This window comes from Mustela nivalis (assembly GCF_964662115.1).
Source record: "Mustela nivalis genome assembly, chromosome: 8".
Lineage (NCBI taxonomy): Eukaryota > Metazoa > Chordata > Mammalia > Carnivora > Mustelidae > Mustela > Mustela nivalis.
In genome coordinates this window covers 30,401,882-30,419,066 of record NC_139027.1, presented here as the reverse complement: position 1 = coordinate 30,419,066, position 17,185 = coordinate 30,401,882, and positions in this window count along the sequence as shown.

The following is a 17,185-nucleotide window of genomic DNA, read 5'->3' as shown; positions in this document are numbered from 1 at the left end:
CCCCATGCTCCCCTAAACTCCACCTCTAATAGTTTATTTCCCAAACTGTACAGGTTTTGTGGACTTATTAGAAGCCAAATATTCTTGAGAATAGAAAACAAGTCCACAAGCCAAATATTCTTAAGAATAGAAAACAGGTCCACTGAAAGTCCCCAGGTGCCCAGAGCAGGCAGGAGGCATTCGGTGTGTGGCATAAGGTCTGGTCTGGCTGTTGAATGTAAGTGATGATGCTTAGGGAGTAATCCAGGATGGTGGGAATGTGGCCAGAATATGCAGCAACACATGGAATGTGGGATTTGGCTCCACTGTCCTCCAACCCTGAAGACAAGGCTGGTTCTGGGGAAGCCAGGATCATCATGGGTGGGGTTGGGTTCCAGAGAACCTACACAGGGACAGAGCAGAGAGGGGTGAGTCCCTGGGGATTTAGCACATTTCAGTGAAGCCCCAGTTCATTCCTCAAGGTCTGAGGATGGAAGAAGATCCGCTCATTCTATCCCCCTTTCAGTTTCCTAAGCAAGATGTTACTTCACCTCTCTGGGCCTCATCTTCCTTGTCTGATGATGAGATTGCACTGGATCATCTCTAAGGCCTTTTTTAGCACTAAGTTCCTGAGCAGGGCTGGCTACATAAATTTTTGGGCCCACTGCCAAATGAAAATGTAAGGCCCTTGTTCAAAAATCAGGGGAAAAGTACTCTTCAAGGTCCTAAAATATGAAGTGTTAACTTTTTCCTGTGTTCTCTCAACCAGTCGTGATCTTTTTCATTACTATTTAATGTTATTCTAAGTAAAGAAAAATTAAAATTTAATATTATTAGCATGAATTTTACCATTCATCTTTATATTGTGCAATGTCAATTATAAATTATTGGGACGCCTGAGTGACTCTCATTAAGCATCTGCCTTTGGCTCAGGTCATGATCTCAGGATCCTGGGATCAACCCCCAAATCAGGCTCCCTGCTCGGTGTGAAGCTTGCTTTTCCCTCTCCCTCTCCTACTCCCCTTGCTTGTATTCTCTGTCCCACTGTGTCTGTCTCTGTCAAATAAATAAAATCTGAAAAAAATAAGTTATTAACTATGAGAGCATTGAAATTACAGGCACAATCACTGAAATCATACAGTTCACATTTTGTAGCTTGCACATGCATGTATATTATTTTGTTTTAACCAGAACAGTAGAAGCGCTGCACACAGCTAAATTAGCTGTTTACACTTTACTTCTTGATAGGTACACATTCTATCTATGCTCTCAACCTTTGTCTTTCTGATGAGTAAGGAGGGCCTGAGAAGAAGAGGAACGTTGCGGGGCTCATTTTTTCCTTTCCTTCTATGCTGTCATTTTCAGTTTAAATGGTTGACTTAGGTAGGGAAGTAACATAAATAAGAAAGCAGAAAGCTGATACAGGAAAATATCACCTATTTCTATAAAAGGTAATAAAAAAGGATTTACTATACAAAGATGTTATAAGAGAAAAAAAGGAAAGGAAAAGTAAAAAGAAGTATCTAGCAAAGTACATACTCCAAAACAAATGTTGCAGTCTTGCTTATAAAAATGATGACAATAAAACAACACTACACTTATTAGAATGCCCAAAATCCAAAACACTGACAACACCAAATATTGGAGAGGGTGTGGAGCAACAAGAACTCTCATTTATTGCTGGTGGGAATGCAAAATGGTACATCCATTTTGGGAGACAGTTTGGTGGTTTCTCAGAAAGCTAAATGTACTCTTACCATATGATCCAGCAATCCCACTCCTTGCTATTCACCCACACAAGTTGAAAATTTATGTCTACACAAACACCTAGATACAGTGCTATAAACACCTAGATGTTTATAGCAGCTTTATTCATAATTGCCAGAACTTGGAAGGAACCAAGATGGCTGTCGGTAGGTGAATGGATAAATAAACTATGGTGTACCCTGACAATGGAATATTACTCAGTGATAAAAAGAAAAGGACTAGGGCGTGGGTGGCTCAGTCTATTAAGCGTGTTCCTTCAGCTCAGGTCATGATCTCAGGTTCCTGGGATTGAGCCCCATGTAGGACTCTCTGCTCAGCGGGGAGCCTGCTTCTCCTCTCTCTCTGCCACTCTGCCTACTTATACTGTCTCTCTCTCTCTCTCTGTCAAATAAATAAAATCTTAAAAAAAAAAAAGAATATAAGCCATTATAAGGCTTGGAAGAACCTGAAATCCATATTATTTATATTCATTAATCTGAATAGGCTACATACTGTATGACTCCAAATATATGACATTCTGGAAAAGGCAAAATTATGGACAGTAAAAAGATGAGTGGTTGCCAGAGGCTAGTGGGGTGGGAGGGATAAATAGGTGAAGCACAGAGGATTTTTAGGACAATGAAACTATTCTATATACCATAATGGTGGGTATATGTCATCATTCCTTTGTCAAAACCCATACAATGTACACTGTCAAGAGTAAACTCTGTTTAAACCATGGAGTTTGGGTGATAATGATATGTCAGTGTAGGTTCATCAGTTGTAACAAATGTACCAGTTCTGGTGTGGGATGTTGATAGTGGGGGAGGCCAAACATGGGGCGGGGGGGAGAGGAAGTGTGTGGAACGCTCTGTACTCTCCACTTGATTTTGCTATGGACTTAAAAACTTCCACAGGTCATGTTCTTGGGGTCCTGGGATCGAGCCCCGCATTGGCCTCTCTGCTCAGTAGGGAGCCTGCTTCCTCCTCTCTCTCTGCCTGCCTCTCTGCCTACTTGTGATCTCTGTCTGTCAAATAAATAAAGTATTAGAACGAAACAAAACAAAACAGAACAAAAATTCCTTAAAAAATAAAGTTTAAAAATATGACTAATTTGGGGCGCCTGGGTGGCTCAGTCAGTTAAGTGTCCGCCTTTGGCCCAGGTCACGATCCCAGGGTCCTGGGATCGAGCCCCACATTGGGCTCCCTGGTCAGTCAGGAATCTGCTTCTCTCTCTCCCTCTGCCTTTCTGCACCCCTCCCCCCACTGCTCATGCTTTCTCTCTTGCTCTCTCTCTCTCAAATAAATAAAATCTTAAAAAAAAGATGTCATATACTTTGGAATAATTTCAAAAGTAATCAAAGCAAAAGCCCAAAACAGAGATACAAAGGATAGGTTGATAGATTGTAATAACAAAAGTCGCTGAAATGTGAGCAGGTATAATAAAAATTATGAAGTAAGTTTTAAGGGAAGATAGAATATCAATATAGACCGATTATATTAAAAGAAATAGAGAAAGCCGCCAAACATCTATCTTCAAGAAGCACAGAGCCCAGAATTTTATAAAAAAGCAAAAACCCCCCTAGGATTGAAATTAAGCTATATTGGAAGGAACATGAAGGAAAACAGACATTGCTGAATATAGAGTAGAGGCTATAAATGAAAAATCTGAGCAAAGTGAAAAGAAAGGAAAGGGCTTTAAAGATTAAGAGGCAGTACCAGCCTGTGTAACGTGGACTACACTCCTCCCCTCTCTACCTTCTGTAAAATGAGTTTAGTCTTTCTATGAATTGACTGACGGATCTTAAAAAATAGAGCAAGCAGATAATAATAAATAAGGATATGGGAGATCTAAGCAACCTAATTAGTAAGGTTGTTCTAAGTGATATATGTAATCAGATCATACTAAAAATACTGTTCTACAATCTGTTTTTTTCACTTAATATTCCTTAGAGATCTTTCCGTATTATTATAGTTCTATCTCAAGAATGAATGGCCTTAAAAAACTACAGTGTAAAGTATTCTTTTGAAAGGTTACAGGTGACACAAGGAGTTTTGGAAACTAAACAGTCTTTTTCTTTCTTTTTTAAAGATTTTATTTATTTATTTGACAGATCATAAGTAGACAGAGAGGCAGGCAGAGAGAGAGGGAGAAGCAGTCTCCCTGCTGAGCAGAGAGCCCGATGAGGGGCTTAATCCGTGGGGCTCGATCCCAGGACACTGGGATCATGACCTGAGCCAAAGGCGGAGGCTTTAACCCACTGAACCACCCAGGTGCCCCTGGAAACTAAGTAGTCTTAAAGGCTTTATATTCCTTTTGACAAGTCACTTCCTACTCGGGGTTTTTTGTTGTTGTTGTTTTTAACACATGTTGGGTTTCTTTTGGGGGGTTCTATTTCATACACTAGTTGAGGCAGTTGATTTCCCCTAAACCAAGTGTAATGCCTTGTCTGATTCCCAGGGTGAGGTGCGATTGAGTGACTATCAGCAGGAAGGCAGGAGGGCAGCTCTGACCCCTGGGACCAGCCTGAACAGAGCTGAATGAATGCCAAGGATAGCAGTTGAGTTGAGAATGTGGCTACAGAGCAAAACATGGAAGACAAGAGAGGTGCCTCACAGCTATTCCCCTATTTGACATTCCAGTCCTGTGTCCCCTCCTTCCTGAGGACAGGCAGATATGTATGCTTAGCTTAGAAGACATTTGAATCTTTGATATGACATGGTTTCAGTTAAACAAAACTATTTGTAGAGTTACAGTTAACTGGAGAGTTAATTCTTTGTGGGGATCTTGGGTTGCAAGATTCTTCTGCTTTCCTTTGACATGCTGTTTGCAAATATTCCCTGTACATAGGCCACCCAGATCTGTCCCTAGAACAGGAGGGCAGAACAAACAACAAATACCATTGCCTTAAAGGACACAAGTTAACTCTTCTAGACTGGGCATCTCATGTCCACACTGTCTCCTTGCCCTCCGCCCCCTCTTTTCTTATCAGAATTAGACCTCTTACCTCCCAGCCCCCACTGCCTCCACATTCCCTATCACCTGCCTAGCTCTCCCTTAGGCTGGGAAAAAAAGAGCTTTGGGGGCCATGGTCATTAAGAGTGCTGCTAAAATGCACTTGGGTAGTTGCCTCCTCCAGCCAGGGCTGGGTGGCTCTGTGCAGAGAAGGTTTACTCAAAATGAGAATGCTCCACTGTGTAACCTCTTTCCATGTGGGAGAACCCTTTCCGTGGGAGGGTGGGACGCTCAGGCTTAGCACCTGCTGGATCTAAGCAATTTGTCTAAACACATCCCCCATGCCAGCTTTCTAATGCCCCCCCCCCCCCCCCCCCCCCCCCCCCCCCCCCCGCCCAGGCCCTGCAGGTGCAGTGGGATAGCCCCAGGAAGTGAGTCAAGGAAGCTTGGCATTCTGACAGAGGTACCGAGTGGGACCGCTACTGCCCCCTAGGGGAGCACTTTGAGAATTTTAGGAGTATTTTTTACTTCTGAGACGATGGGGGCTGCTAACGGCCTTTAGTGGGTGGGGTCAGGGGTGCTGGTCACCCTGCCATGCACAGCATGTTCCTGCATATCACAAACACAATTACATCTCCCATGCGACTTTCTAATCTCACTACACATTCGTGTAAAAACCCACTTGGAATTGCTTGAACGTAGATGTGAACTCCATTTTACTTAGAAATACAAATACTTTTTTTACATGGTAATAAAATACATTGAGTTTTCCAAGAATATAAGTGCCCTATAATAAGTCAATGGACTGTTTTATCTTCAAGTAATAGTATCCTGACTTTTTGCTGATTTGATGTAGGTGTGATTTGAGAACTACACATTTTTGCTTTTCACTTAAAGTTTTCCTCCCTCACCACAGATCCATTAGGAATAAGACTGTATTAGAAATATTTAACATACAACATATGCTGAATAATATCCTGAACATATATTTATAAGGCAAGATTTATGAAAGATCAATGATTGGTTAATAGAACACATGTCTCAAAAAAAAAAATAAATTTTTAGAACACATGTCTCAAAATGTTGGCTGCATACACCTGAATTTCTCAAACAGGACAACTATAGATTGACCCCAGATTCTCTAGAAGATGCTTATTTTTGTGTTTGTTATAATGACAATCTAAAAAAGTATGGATTATTTAGATGCCCACTTTCTTATAATTACTGCCACCAATTTAGTACAGGTGTTTTCGATTTTGTTCATGATCCTCTTGGGAACAATAGCACAAAGTTAATTGTTGGCCAATGATAAAACAGTTGAGAACTTAAGCTTCAGATAGCAGAAAAATTTGTTTGTCTGAAATACCCATTTCTTTAAAAAACACATGGATGATACCTTACTCTAGGTCTCAGTCTAATTGCTTACTGTGTTCTGCATAGAAGAAGTAAAATGGCAGATGTTAGCTGGGTACCAGTGGTGTAGATCTCGCTCTCCTTAGAGTAACCCTATTCTAGAATAACTGAGAATAGCACTTTACTGAAGCCTAAGGGAAAATAGTTCCTTGGTGGAATTGTCTCAGCCACATATGTTCCTCACCTCTCCATGTACTTCCTCTTCCTTTTCTATAGTCTTGAAAGCTAAACTCTCAATAAAGCCAGTATAGCTCTCTGCTATGTGATCCAGGCAAACATATTCTGACCTCAAGTTCTAACTAACATAATTTGGAAATGCAGTTGGTAGAGAGGCTCACCTTTAATACATTAATGCTCTTTAAGAAAGATAAACCATGCTACCAGGTCACTGTGTGGATACAGATGTTTCAAGTTAAAAAAAAAAAGAAAAGGTTTCCTATTGCCTGTGAACTATTTTCCATATATTTGGTTTGGAATCAGAGCCCTATAAAGCTGGGCTCCGTATTAATTAGGGTGTGGACAGCAGAAATTTGTGGTTCTGGAGGTTGCCCCAAAACCCAAAGTATCCTGACATAAATAAGATAGAAGTTTCTTCTTTTGTCATGTGTGTAGAGGTGAGTGTCCAGGTGTGGTGGGCAGCTTTGCCATCCTTCACTTATGGCTTCCATATCTGAGTTCAAGGCTGTACTTGTTGCCATTTACATCTGGGAGGAAGAGGAACAAAGGAAGTCTCAGGTAGGGGGCTTAGTCTTCAGGATATTACATGGTGCTTTAGTAGCAAGTCATGTCAATTATGCATCATTGGGTCAGACCTAGTCACATGACTGTAACTTGCTGCAAGAGAGGCTGGGAATTGTAGTCTCTAGCTGTGTAGCCATGTGCCAGGATAAAATTGGGGTTTTATTAACAAAAGGAAGAAGAGCAAATGGATACTAGGAGATACCTACTTTTATTTTATTTTATTTTATTATTTTTAAAGGATTTTATTTATTTGAGAGAGAGAGAGAGCATGAGCAGGACTGCAGGGCAGAAAGAGAGGGAGAAACAGACTTCCCACTGAGCAAGGAGCTCGATGTAGGACTCAATCTCCGGAGCCTGAGATCATGACCTGAACTGAAGGTAGACGCTTAACTGACAGCCATTCAGGAGCCCTTCAGCCTCTACTTTTTAATGTCTTCCTTTACTTTGCCAGTATTCCAGCTGCACAAAATACATTACCCAGATATGTGCTTTGTCTCCTGACTGCGGGTCTCTTTACCCATGTCTCCCTCTGTCTAGGATACTTTCCCCTCCTCCACTTAAAAACAAAGAGGGAGAGAAGGTGAGCTGAGAGAGAGCTGAGGGAGAGAAGGCAAGCTGAGAATTTGGGAAGACTTCATGGAGAAAGTAGCATATTATCTGTGCCTTGAAGTATGAGTATTTTGACAAGTAGAGGAGAAAAAATGTGCTCCAGACAAAGGGAGGTTGTGAACACAAAGACCCAGAGCCAGGAAACAAAGCACATATTGGGGTAATCAATGGTATTACCCATGGTATACCTTTTCTTTATTTTTTATTTTTATTTTTTTTTAAAGATTTTATTTATTTATCAGAGAGAGAGAGGGAGAGAGAGCGAGCACAGGCAGACAGAATGGCAGGCAGAGGCAGAGGGAGAAGCAGGCTCCCTGCTGAGCAAGGAGCCCGACGTGGGACTCGATCCCAGGATGCTGGGATCATGACCTGAGCCGAAAGCAGCTGCTTAACCAACTGAGCCACCCAGGCGTCCCTATTTTTATTTTTTTTAAAGATTTTATTTATTTATTTGACAGAGAGAAATCACAAGTAGACGGAGAGGCAGGCAGAGAGAGAGAGAGGGAAGCAGGCTCCCCGCTGAGCAGAGAACCCGATGCGGGACTCGATCCCAGGACCCTGAGATCATGACCTGAGCTGAAGGCAGCGGCTTAACCCACTGAGCCACCCAGGCGCCCACTTTTCTTTATTTTTAAATTTGTGAATTTGATTTATTTTTTTTGTGACTATGTCTTATTTGCAAATATGTTTTACTTACCATGATAGTTTGGAAGCTTCTTGAAACAAGTAAGGCTCAAGACTTGACATTTTGTGCTTGAATCCCCAGCTCTGCCACTAAGAAGACTTGTGATCTTGGCAAAGTTACTAAAATGTGCTACACATGGTTTTTTCCTTCAGTAAAAATGGGTGAATAATATTACCTGTCTGAATATTAGAGCTATTTTATATGAAGGCTTTAGCAAAGTGCCTGGCATGTAGTATGTGTTCAGGAAATATGAACCGGTATTATTATTGTTTTTGTTGTTGTGATTTTCTAATGTTACCATAACCTCTTATATTCTGTCTGCATATAATCACTAACTAATTTTTGTTTTGAAATAAGATATTTATGGTACATTTATTATTTTTTTTTTAATTTTTTTTAAATTTTTTTATTTATTTGTCAGAGAGAGAGTGAGTGAGAGCGAGCACAGGCAGACAGAGTGGAAGGAAGAGTCAGAGGGAGAAGCAGGCTCCCTGCGGAGCAAGGAGCCCGATGTGGGACTCGATCCCAGGACGCTGGGATCATGACCTGAGCCGAAGGCAGCTGCTTAACCAACTGAGCCACCCAGGCGTCCCTGGTACATTTATTATTATTCTTAGAGTAAAAGTATAATACCTAGTGTTTGTACAACTCTTGGCAGAATCATCTGTGCCTCACCACAGTCTTATAAGGTGGGTATTACTGTTCCCATTTTCAGATGAAATGAAGCATAGGTAGGTCAAATGACTTGCTCAAGGTCATGTAGGTGGTCGTAGTAAGGTCTGACTGGGAATAGCTCTTTGTAATCCATACGTAATACTCTTTCCGCTTTCCACCCTGCTGTCTGGTACTTTTGAAAAGTACCAGAACTGTTATTTTTGTGAATTATAAGGGAAGTTTTCTGTGGAATTATGAATGAAACAGATTAAAACAGTTCAAGAGGAGCTGGCTGTTTTGCATTCTTAGAGAGGCAAAGGAGCCAAGCATGGGTAGGGCAGGGCAAAATGCTGGTGGGCTGCTTAGGGAATCTCCCCCAGCTTCAGAAACCCTGCCTCTTCCTGCCTGCCCCTTGCATTCCTAGGTCTAGCAAATGACAACTTCCTCTTGCACACAACAGGTGTTCTGTCCATGTCTGGATAGCATTTCCTGTGAAATCAGATCTTAAAGGTGGATCATCAGGATCAGTAATATGAAAGAACAGAAGTTTAAGCCCAAATGTGTTGACATTAAAAACTCAATTTAACAAAAAGCACAAATACATGCATCATCTGTAAATTATACCTTATGGACCCAGTAGAACTGGGTTCAAAGCCAGAGAGCGCATGCATCCTGAAGGCACAGGAGAGGTAATGCAAATTAGAAAGTTTCACTGGTCTGCAGAGGGAGGGCAACCCAGGGAGCTCAACTGAGAATCCAGCATTTCCTGCCATCTGCCCACAGCCCCTTCTATGCATGGTAACCAAGGCAGCCTGGGTCAAAGACGGTGACCAGTTGGTGGTCACATCTGCTCTTGGCATTACTGTAGTGTGAGGAACTGTGCTCTAGCTTCCACTGCAGTAGGCAGTGCCCTCTCTAAGGACCCTTGGAAGACCTGTACAAACCAGAAATATACGAGTAAGTACTGGGTCTTAACCCAATCTGCAGGAAGACAGTGCTTCTTCACTGGAGAGAAGTAGTTTGTTTTCAGTAAATGAAGGGTGGCCATCCTGGCTAATGTCATCATTGGAACTCCTAGCAGCCAATGGGCACCTTGGTTCAGAAGCAGCCTGTTACCTTCCCTCATTAGATTGCTGCCCCGAGTCACCCCAAACAGAGCATACCTAGGAATATAGTTACTGAGAAATGAATAGAATTTGGTGAAGAAAATAAGAAGCTTTATTGAGGTGGAATTTGAATAAAGGGAGAGATATGTTTCTGGATGGGAAGACTCAAAATTCTGGGTGTGTCAACCCAGGGCACTCCAGAAGGTGTTGAGGTGAAGTCTGCTATCCTGGCTACGATTAACTACAGTCAGGAAACCCCGGCACCCTAAGACACCTTGGACCCTAACATCATTCAGGGGAGGCCAGTCCTACACCTTTGCTTTAATCAAGAGCCTTTGCTGAGCTGTCTTGTAGACAGGAGCTGGAGAAGGAGGCTGACTGCAAATTTTCCACACACAAGGGCTCTGGCTCAGCCTTCTGGGGATAGGGAAGGTCTAGAAAGAATGAGGGAGGAAAAATAATTATACCTGGAATTTTCACCACACAGAATCAGGGACTAGGGAACCCTGGGGTTTGGAGATGCCATCAGTGAAGTTTACATGGAAACCCCTACCTTGCTAGGAACTTAGTAACCTGGCATGGGATCAGCCAGTGTATTATGCAGCTATAATGGAAGAGAAAGTGCTTCACTGCTCATTCCACAGCCAAACCGCAGATCCTGGCAACTCCTTGTCTCGGAGGCAACAAAGACAATTCATAGGGTTTGGCTCCTTTCTCCTGAATTCTGCACCTTAAGCTACACAAGTCAGTCACGCGAAGCTGGGTGGCTGGGAGGTGCATCTGTGGCTGCTGCAGAGATCACATCACTGATCATTTCTTCTGATTCGCTTCCCAGAATCTTGGTTTGAAGGCATTGACCTTGGAGAGGAAAGTACTTGGTATTGCTTTTTGAGATACCTTGTGGACAATCCATCAAGAATTCTGTGATACATAGTTAACAAATATATTGAGGGCCCATAAATTGTCAGACCTGTGTCAGTCTCAGAGAAGCAAAGATAAAGGAGATTGGAGTTTTCTTGTTATTATCCTGCGGATTCAAGGGTATGGCCCAGCAACTTGGTCCAAGGCAGGAAATATCAGAAGACCTGGATTTGGCTCCTGCCTTTGTCAGGTGATCATGGAGCAGTGGCTTGTGTTTTCTGAGCCTCAGTTTCCTCATCTGTAAAAGTAGCAACGGGACTGCATGACCTCACTGCCCTGTCTGCCTCTAACACTGGATGCTGGCAAATCTGAGCACAGGCAGAATCATGCACTATGGAAGGACCTTGTTTCTGTGTTTTTAGAAAAGCCTGGCCACCAGATTTTCCTTTTATTATTACATAATAGTTGATATATACAAAAGAATATGAATATCACACAGGTAAGTGATGAATATAATAACAAAAAGAGGACCTGTGAGCTTTGAGGAGAACACAGCTAATACCATTGCTTCTGTTGGTGGGCTCTTTTCCTATATCATGCCATGTGTACCCCTAGAAATAACCAACATTTTGAATTTGATTTCTATGAATGCCTGGTTTAAGAAGATAAGTTAAAAAGATATGTATACAATATCAAATAGCATATTATTTAATTTTGCTTGGTTAATTAAAATGGTATTGTACTATACCCAGTCTTTTTTTCACTTGCTTTCCCCCCCACATTTTCTTGTGTGTTAATAAATCATTGTTTATTCATTCTCTAGTCGCTTCAGACAAGGGTTGTTTCCAGTTGTTATTACAGTGCTGCTAAGAATGTTCTTACATGAAAAATGAAACAAGATGAGATCAGGAGGGAGACAAACTGTAAGAGGCTCTTAATTTCACAAAACAAACTGAGGGTTGCTGTGGGGAGTGGGATAGGGAGAGGGTGGTTGGATTTTGGACACTGGGGAGGGTATGTGCTATGGTGAGTGCTGTGAAGTGTGTAGACCTGGCGATTCACAGACCTGTACCCCTGGGGCTAATAATACATTATATGTTAATAAAAAATAAAAATTTTTAGAAAAAGAATATGAAGAAAGAAAAAGAATGTTCCTGCATGTAAATGCTGTACAAGAGCTTCTCTAGGATTTATATTTAGAAGTAGAATCACATGAATCTTGGGCATGTGTGCAAGAATTTCTTTTTTTTTTTTTTTTAAGATTTTATTTATTTATTTGACAGACAGAGATCACAAGTAGGCAGAAAGGCAGGCAGAGAGAGGAGGAAGCAGGCTCCCTGCTGAGCAGAAAAGCCTGGCCACCAGGGGCTCAATCCCAGGACCTTGGGATCATGACCTGAGCCGAAAGCAGAGGCTTTAACCCACTGAGCCACCCAGGTGCCCTTTTTTTTTTTTTTTTTTTAAAGATTTTATTTATTTATTAAGAATTTCTTTAAGGTAGAACTGCTCGGCTATAAAGTATGTGAGTGTTCAACTTATGTATTCCCAAGTGGTTGTACCAGTTGGCTTCTGCCAACAGTATATAAAGATTTTGGTCGATTCACACTGTCACCAAGACTTTGACAGTGTTAGACTTATTAATTTTTGCTTATCCATTGGGTGAAATGTAATGGTGTGTTAGTGTCTCCTTGATTACTAATGAAGCTGTTCTTTTATGCATCTGTGGACCTGTCATATGTCCTGCTCTGTGAACCTGTTTCTGTCTTCTGCTCATTTTTCTACTGGACTTTATTCATTTATTTATTAGACTTTGAAGATAAAAAGAATAAATCATCTTTATGTACATTTTATTGGTTTTACATGTTGCAAATTATCTTCTCTGGGTTTGTGGGGTTTCTGATCACTTTCATCATGGGATCTGTTAAACAGATGTTCTTAATTTGAATGTAGCAGAATTTATTTATTTTTTTTGTACTTAAAAAAAAAAAGGATTTATTTATTTATTTTAGAGAAAGAGAGAGAGCATGAGTGAGAGGGGTAGAAGGGGAGGGAGAGAGAATATCAAGCAGACTCCGTCTCATGACCATGAGATCATGACCTGAGCTGAAACCAAGAGTTGGCTGTTTAACCAACTGTGCCACTGTAGTTTGTACTTTTTATTTATTAGTATTATTTTTTAAAATATTTTATTTATTTATTTGTGAGAGGGAGAGAGAGAAAGAGTAGGAGAGAGAGAGAGAGAGAATAAGAGTGGGGTAGTGGCAGGCAGAGGGAGAAGCAGACTCCCTGCTGAGCAGAGAGCTCTATGCCGGGGCTCTATCCCAGGACCCAGGAATTATGACCTGAGCCGAAGGCAAATGTTTAACTGACTGAGCCACCCAGGTGGCCCTCGTTTGTATTTTTTAAAGTAATCTTCACCACTCTCAGATTCTGGAGATGCTCTCTTACATTGTTTTACCTTTTATATCTTTTTTTTCTTTTTTCAAATTTTTAAAAATTAGCGTATAATGTATTATTTACCCCGGGGGTACGGGTTATATCTAAGTCTTAAATCCATTAGGATCTGACATTTCTGCATGGTGTGAAGCAGGATCTGATTACAGGATTTCTTTGCCATACAGAAAACTGATAGTCCTTGCATCATTTGTTGATGAATTCATTCCTTGTTTCCTTAGTGCCTTCTCCCTCCGTATCTCAAGGACCCAACCTCTTTCCTTTCTCTGTTTAATCTCTCTCCTCTCCTCCCCACTCCTCTCCTCTCAATGGCCTTGCACCACTTATTGATGAAATCCTTATTTCCTTAGTGATTCGCAGTGTCTTCTCCCCTGTATCTCAAAGACCCACCGCCTCTCTCCTCTCTGCTTTTTAATCTATTCCATGGGCAATTTGTCGATAACTGTACTACTACAACACTGTCTTTATTAGAACATCTTTGTAATGAGTCTTGATCATCCCCTTCAGGAGTGTGCCTTGTTTATTCTTAGGTCTTTGCTTCTCCATATAAATTTGAGAATTATTGGTCAAGTTCTTCAACAATTCTATTTGGCTTTTAGTGGAATTGCATCCAATCTTTAGGTCAGTTTGGGAAGAAGTGACATATGTATGATATTTCCAAAAGATTATTTTATGGCCCTTGAGTAGCTGAGTAGTCTAGTGGGGAAGACAGATGTAGACACATCTTTGTACTACCATGTGGTAAACATTACATAAACATGAAATACCAGGGAGGAGTTGGGAAAATGTTACAAGAAGGTAACATGTGTAAAGATTTTTAGTGAACAAAGATTCTGTATTCTGGCTTCAGATATGCAAAGTCTGTCTATTCCATTTTATCAGATTCCCTCAGGAGATAACCACCAAGGCTATCCTTATTGAAATCCAGGGTTTGGGCTAGAATTGCTGGGATGGTTGCACAGCTGGATCAGTTTTGCCCTGGGCCTACACCCAAACCAGTGTGCCACATCTATTCTTTCTCTGTGTCCAAACTTGGACATCAGTGCATGGTTTCCCTTCTTCTATTCTTTACCCCCTACCCCCTGCTTATTTTAGTATATCTGACTTGTCTTTCTCAGCTAGACCTGCTTAGGATCTACTCACAGTCTTTATGAAGCCAGTTTGTATCAGCTTTACAAGTTCAACTTGCAATAGCTTTGCCTCCAGTGTCTTATTCTATTATGGATTAAGTTTTCCTGGTGATACTTTAACAATTAGTATAAACTGTGGAGTGCCTGTTACAGAGCTAGACACTTTGAGGAAATACAAAGTCAAGGGATTTGGAATCAGGTAGACTGAGGTTAAGTCTCTACTCTACCTTTTTAGCGGGGTGACATTGGGCTAACCACTTAACCTTTCTGATTCCATGGTTCTTCATATATAACATAGGGTGATAATCCTGGTTAATAGATAATACATATATAAGACATCTTGCACATTTACTCTTTTGATTAAAGGAGCAAAAATTTTTTATTTTCAAAAATTTGAATATTGAAGATAACTAGATACAAGAAAACAATTAGAATAGGAAGATAACTTCCTTCTGAGGTAATTTTTTCCTCAGCAAAGTATATAAAGTGCTGGGAGCTCAGACATTCACGGAGGACATTCTGAGAGAACAGCACATGCTAATGTAGTCTGCAGAGTCGCATGGACACTCCCATTTTGGTCCAGAGAGGATGGAAAGTATCATGTAAAAATAGATAAGCTAGAACAAGGTAACACTTAGAAAAGATGAAAAGGCAAAGGAAAATCAAGGGTGGCGACATACATTGTTCCCTGAAGACAGGAAGGAGGAAGGACAGAAAATACGGGGTGCCTAGTGGCTCAGTCATTGGGTGTCTGCCTTCAGCTCAGGTTGTGATCCCAGGGTCCTGGGATGGAGCCCCACATTGGGTTCCCTGCTCGGCAGGTGCCGGTTTCTCCCTCTCCCACACCCCCTGCTTGTGTTCCCTCTCGCTGTGTCTCTCTGTCAAATAAATTAATAAAATCTTGAAAAAAAAAAAGAAAATACACACCAGGGAGTCCATTCCACACACTTGCTTTAAGGGGGCCACAGATATGATGCTAAGCTTTCCAGTGGCAGCCACCAATAGTCAGGAGGACAAGTATAGATAACTATGGGGAATGACAAATACAGGAGAATGATGAGCCTGGAGAGGGGCTGGGGCAGGGAGGCTCCTTGAACATGATGAGGTTTGAGTGAGGTTCTGAAGGATGTTAGAGCCACGGGTTCCACAGAGCTAGCCACCTAAGCAAACACGTGGAAGGAAAGTAGAGAGAATGTCCAGGGGCACAGGGCTCCCTTTCGATTGCGTCAAGGTAAGGCAGGCTGATGACTGAGGTCTTCAATAGGGTTTTTAGATTTCACAAAAAAGGGAGTCACAACTGTCCCTGAGGAGAAAATACCTTGATGAAAATGGTATTTGGAAGAAATGATTGTGGCACCACATAGCTGCCATCTTCCCCTTTGCAAATTACAATTCATCACAAGCATTTAGGAAAACGCCATCACACATGTCTTTCCTGATGTGGTTTACATCTGGCTCTGTCATTGGCAATATAGAATATTTAGAAAACCTGTGCAGCATTAGTGTCTAATAACCTTTGCTTTAACCTGTACTTTAAGCAAACCACAAACTTAGCAATGGCACATATTTTTCTTCAGTAATTTAGTCCAGGTTTCCCGTGTGACTTTGGAAATCCCTCATTCTAGCTGCATCTAGTAGTCTGGACAATGGCAGGAGTGCTGAAAACAAGGAAGGTTGAAATTAATTTTAGAAATAAGAGTAAACTTAGTGACTTTTGCTTTCAGTTTGCTGTTCTTGCATATGTAAAGTTTTGAGAGTTTAAAATGGCTCTAGACTTAAAAGGCATTCTGCTTAAATACAGTACAGTCAGCAGAGTTTTTTTAAAAAAATATTTTATTTGTTTATTTGAGAGAGAGAGATCATAAGTAGGCAGAGAGACAGGCAGAGAGAGAGGGGGAAGCAGGCTCCCTGCTGAGCAGAGAGTCCGATGTGGGCCTCGATCCCAGGACCCTGAGATTATGACCTGAGCCGAAGGCAGAGGCTTAAGCCACTGAGCCACCCAGGCGCCCCAGTAGGTTTTTTTTTTTTTTTTTTTAAAGAAAGTTATAATTTTGTAGCATATGGACATCACTGATAAGTTCCAGTATTTAGATTTCAAATTTAGGCTTAAACTTTTGGCCGAACAGAGTTTCCCTTTGTTGTATTTTGAGGAGCTAATGAGCTCCTTCAGCCTCTAAAAAACAATAAAGCTAATAGCTCCTTGGTCATTCAATGAGGGAAGCCTGCAGAATATAGGAACATCAAGTACCACAGGGCTGAGCATTTGGCAGCAGGGAGGTATTTGAGGGAACATGCACTCTGTCAGCCCCAGGGACACCCCTTTTTATAAGACTGTGGGTGACCTCTTCTTGACTCTAGTTGGTTCTAATCCATGTGCAAGCCATCCTCCAGCACAGTTGTTAGCAGGCTACATGGGGAAAGCATGTCCCCACTAACCTCTTGATGGAGAAGAGGAAAAGGAGAGGCAAGGCTTTATTGCTTTGACAATCATGCAGTAACCTCATATAATCCAAGTGGCTGTTTTCTTCCGAGGCCTTCCCCAATGGGCTCTGGGAAGAAAGATGGATTTGTTGAAAGTGGCTAGGAAGATAAACCACAGAGCCATCTGCCTTGGTTTGCCCCTAACTCTCAGCTGGGGAGAGAATTTCATTCATAAGTGACAGAACCCTTGGGAGAGAGTCCTGGTGAGTAATCAGATTTTGACTTCTTATATGCCTACACGGACTGTCCAGATTGGATGGTTCATTGTGATCTTGGGTGATTTCTTTTCTTTGTAGGGAAGTGAAAGTACAGCTCAGAAGAACAATAAGAAGTGTAAGAACTTTGTGGCAAGTTGGTTTTCCTTTTCCTT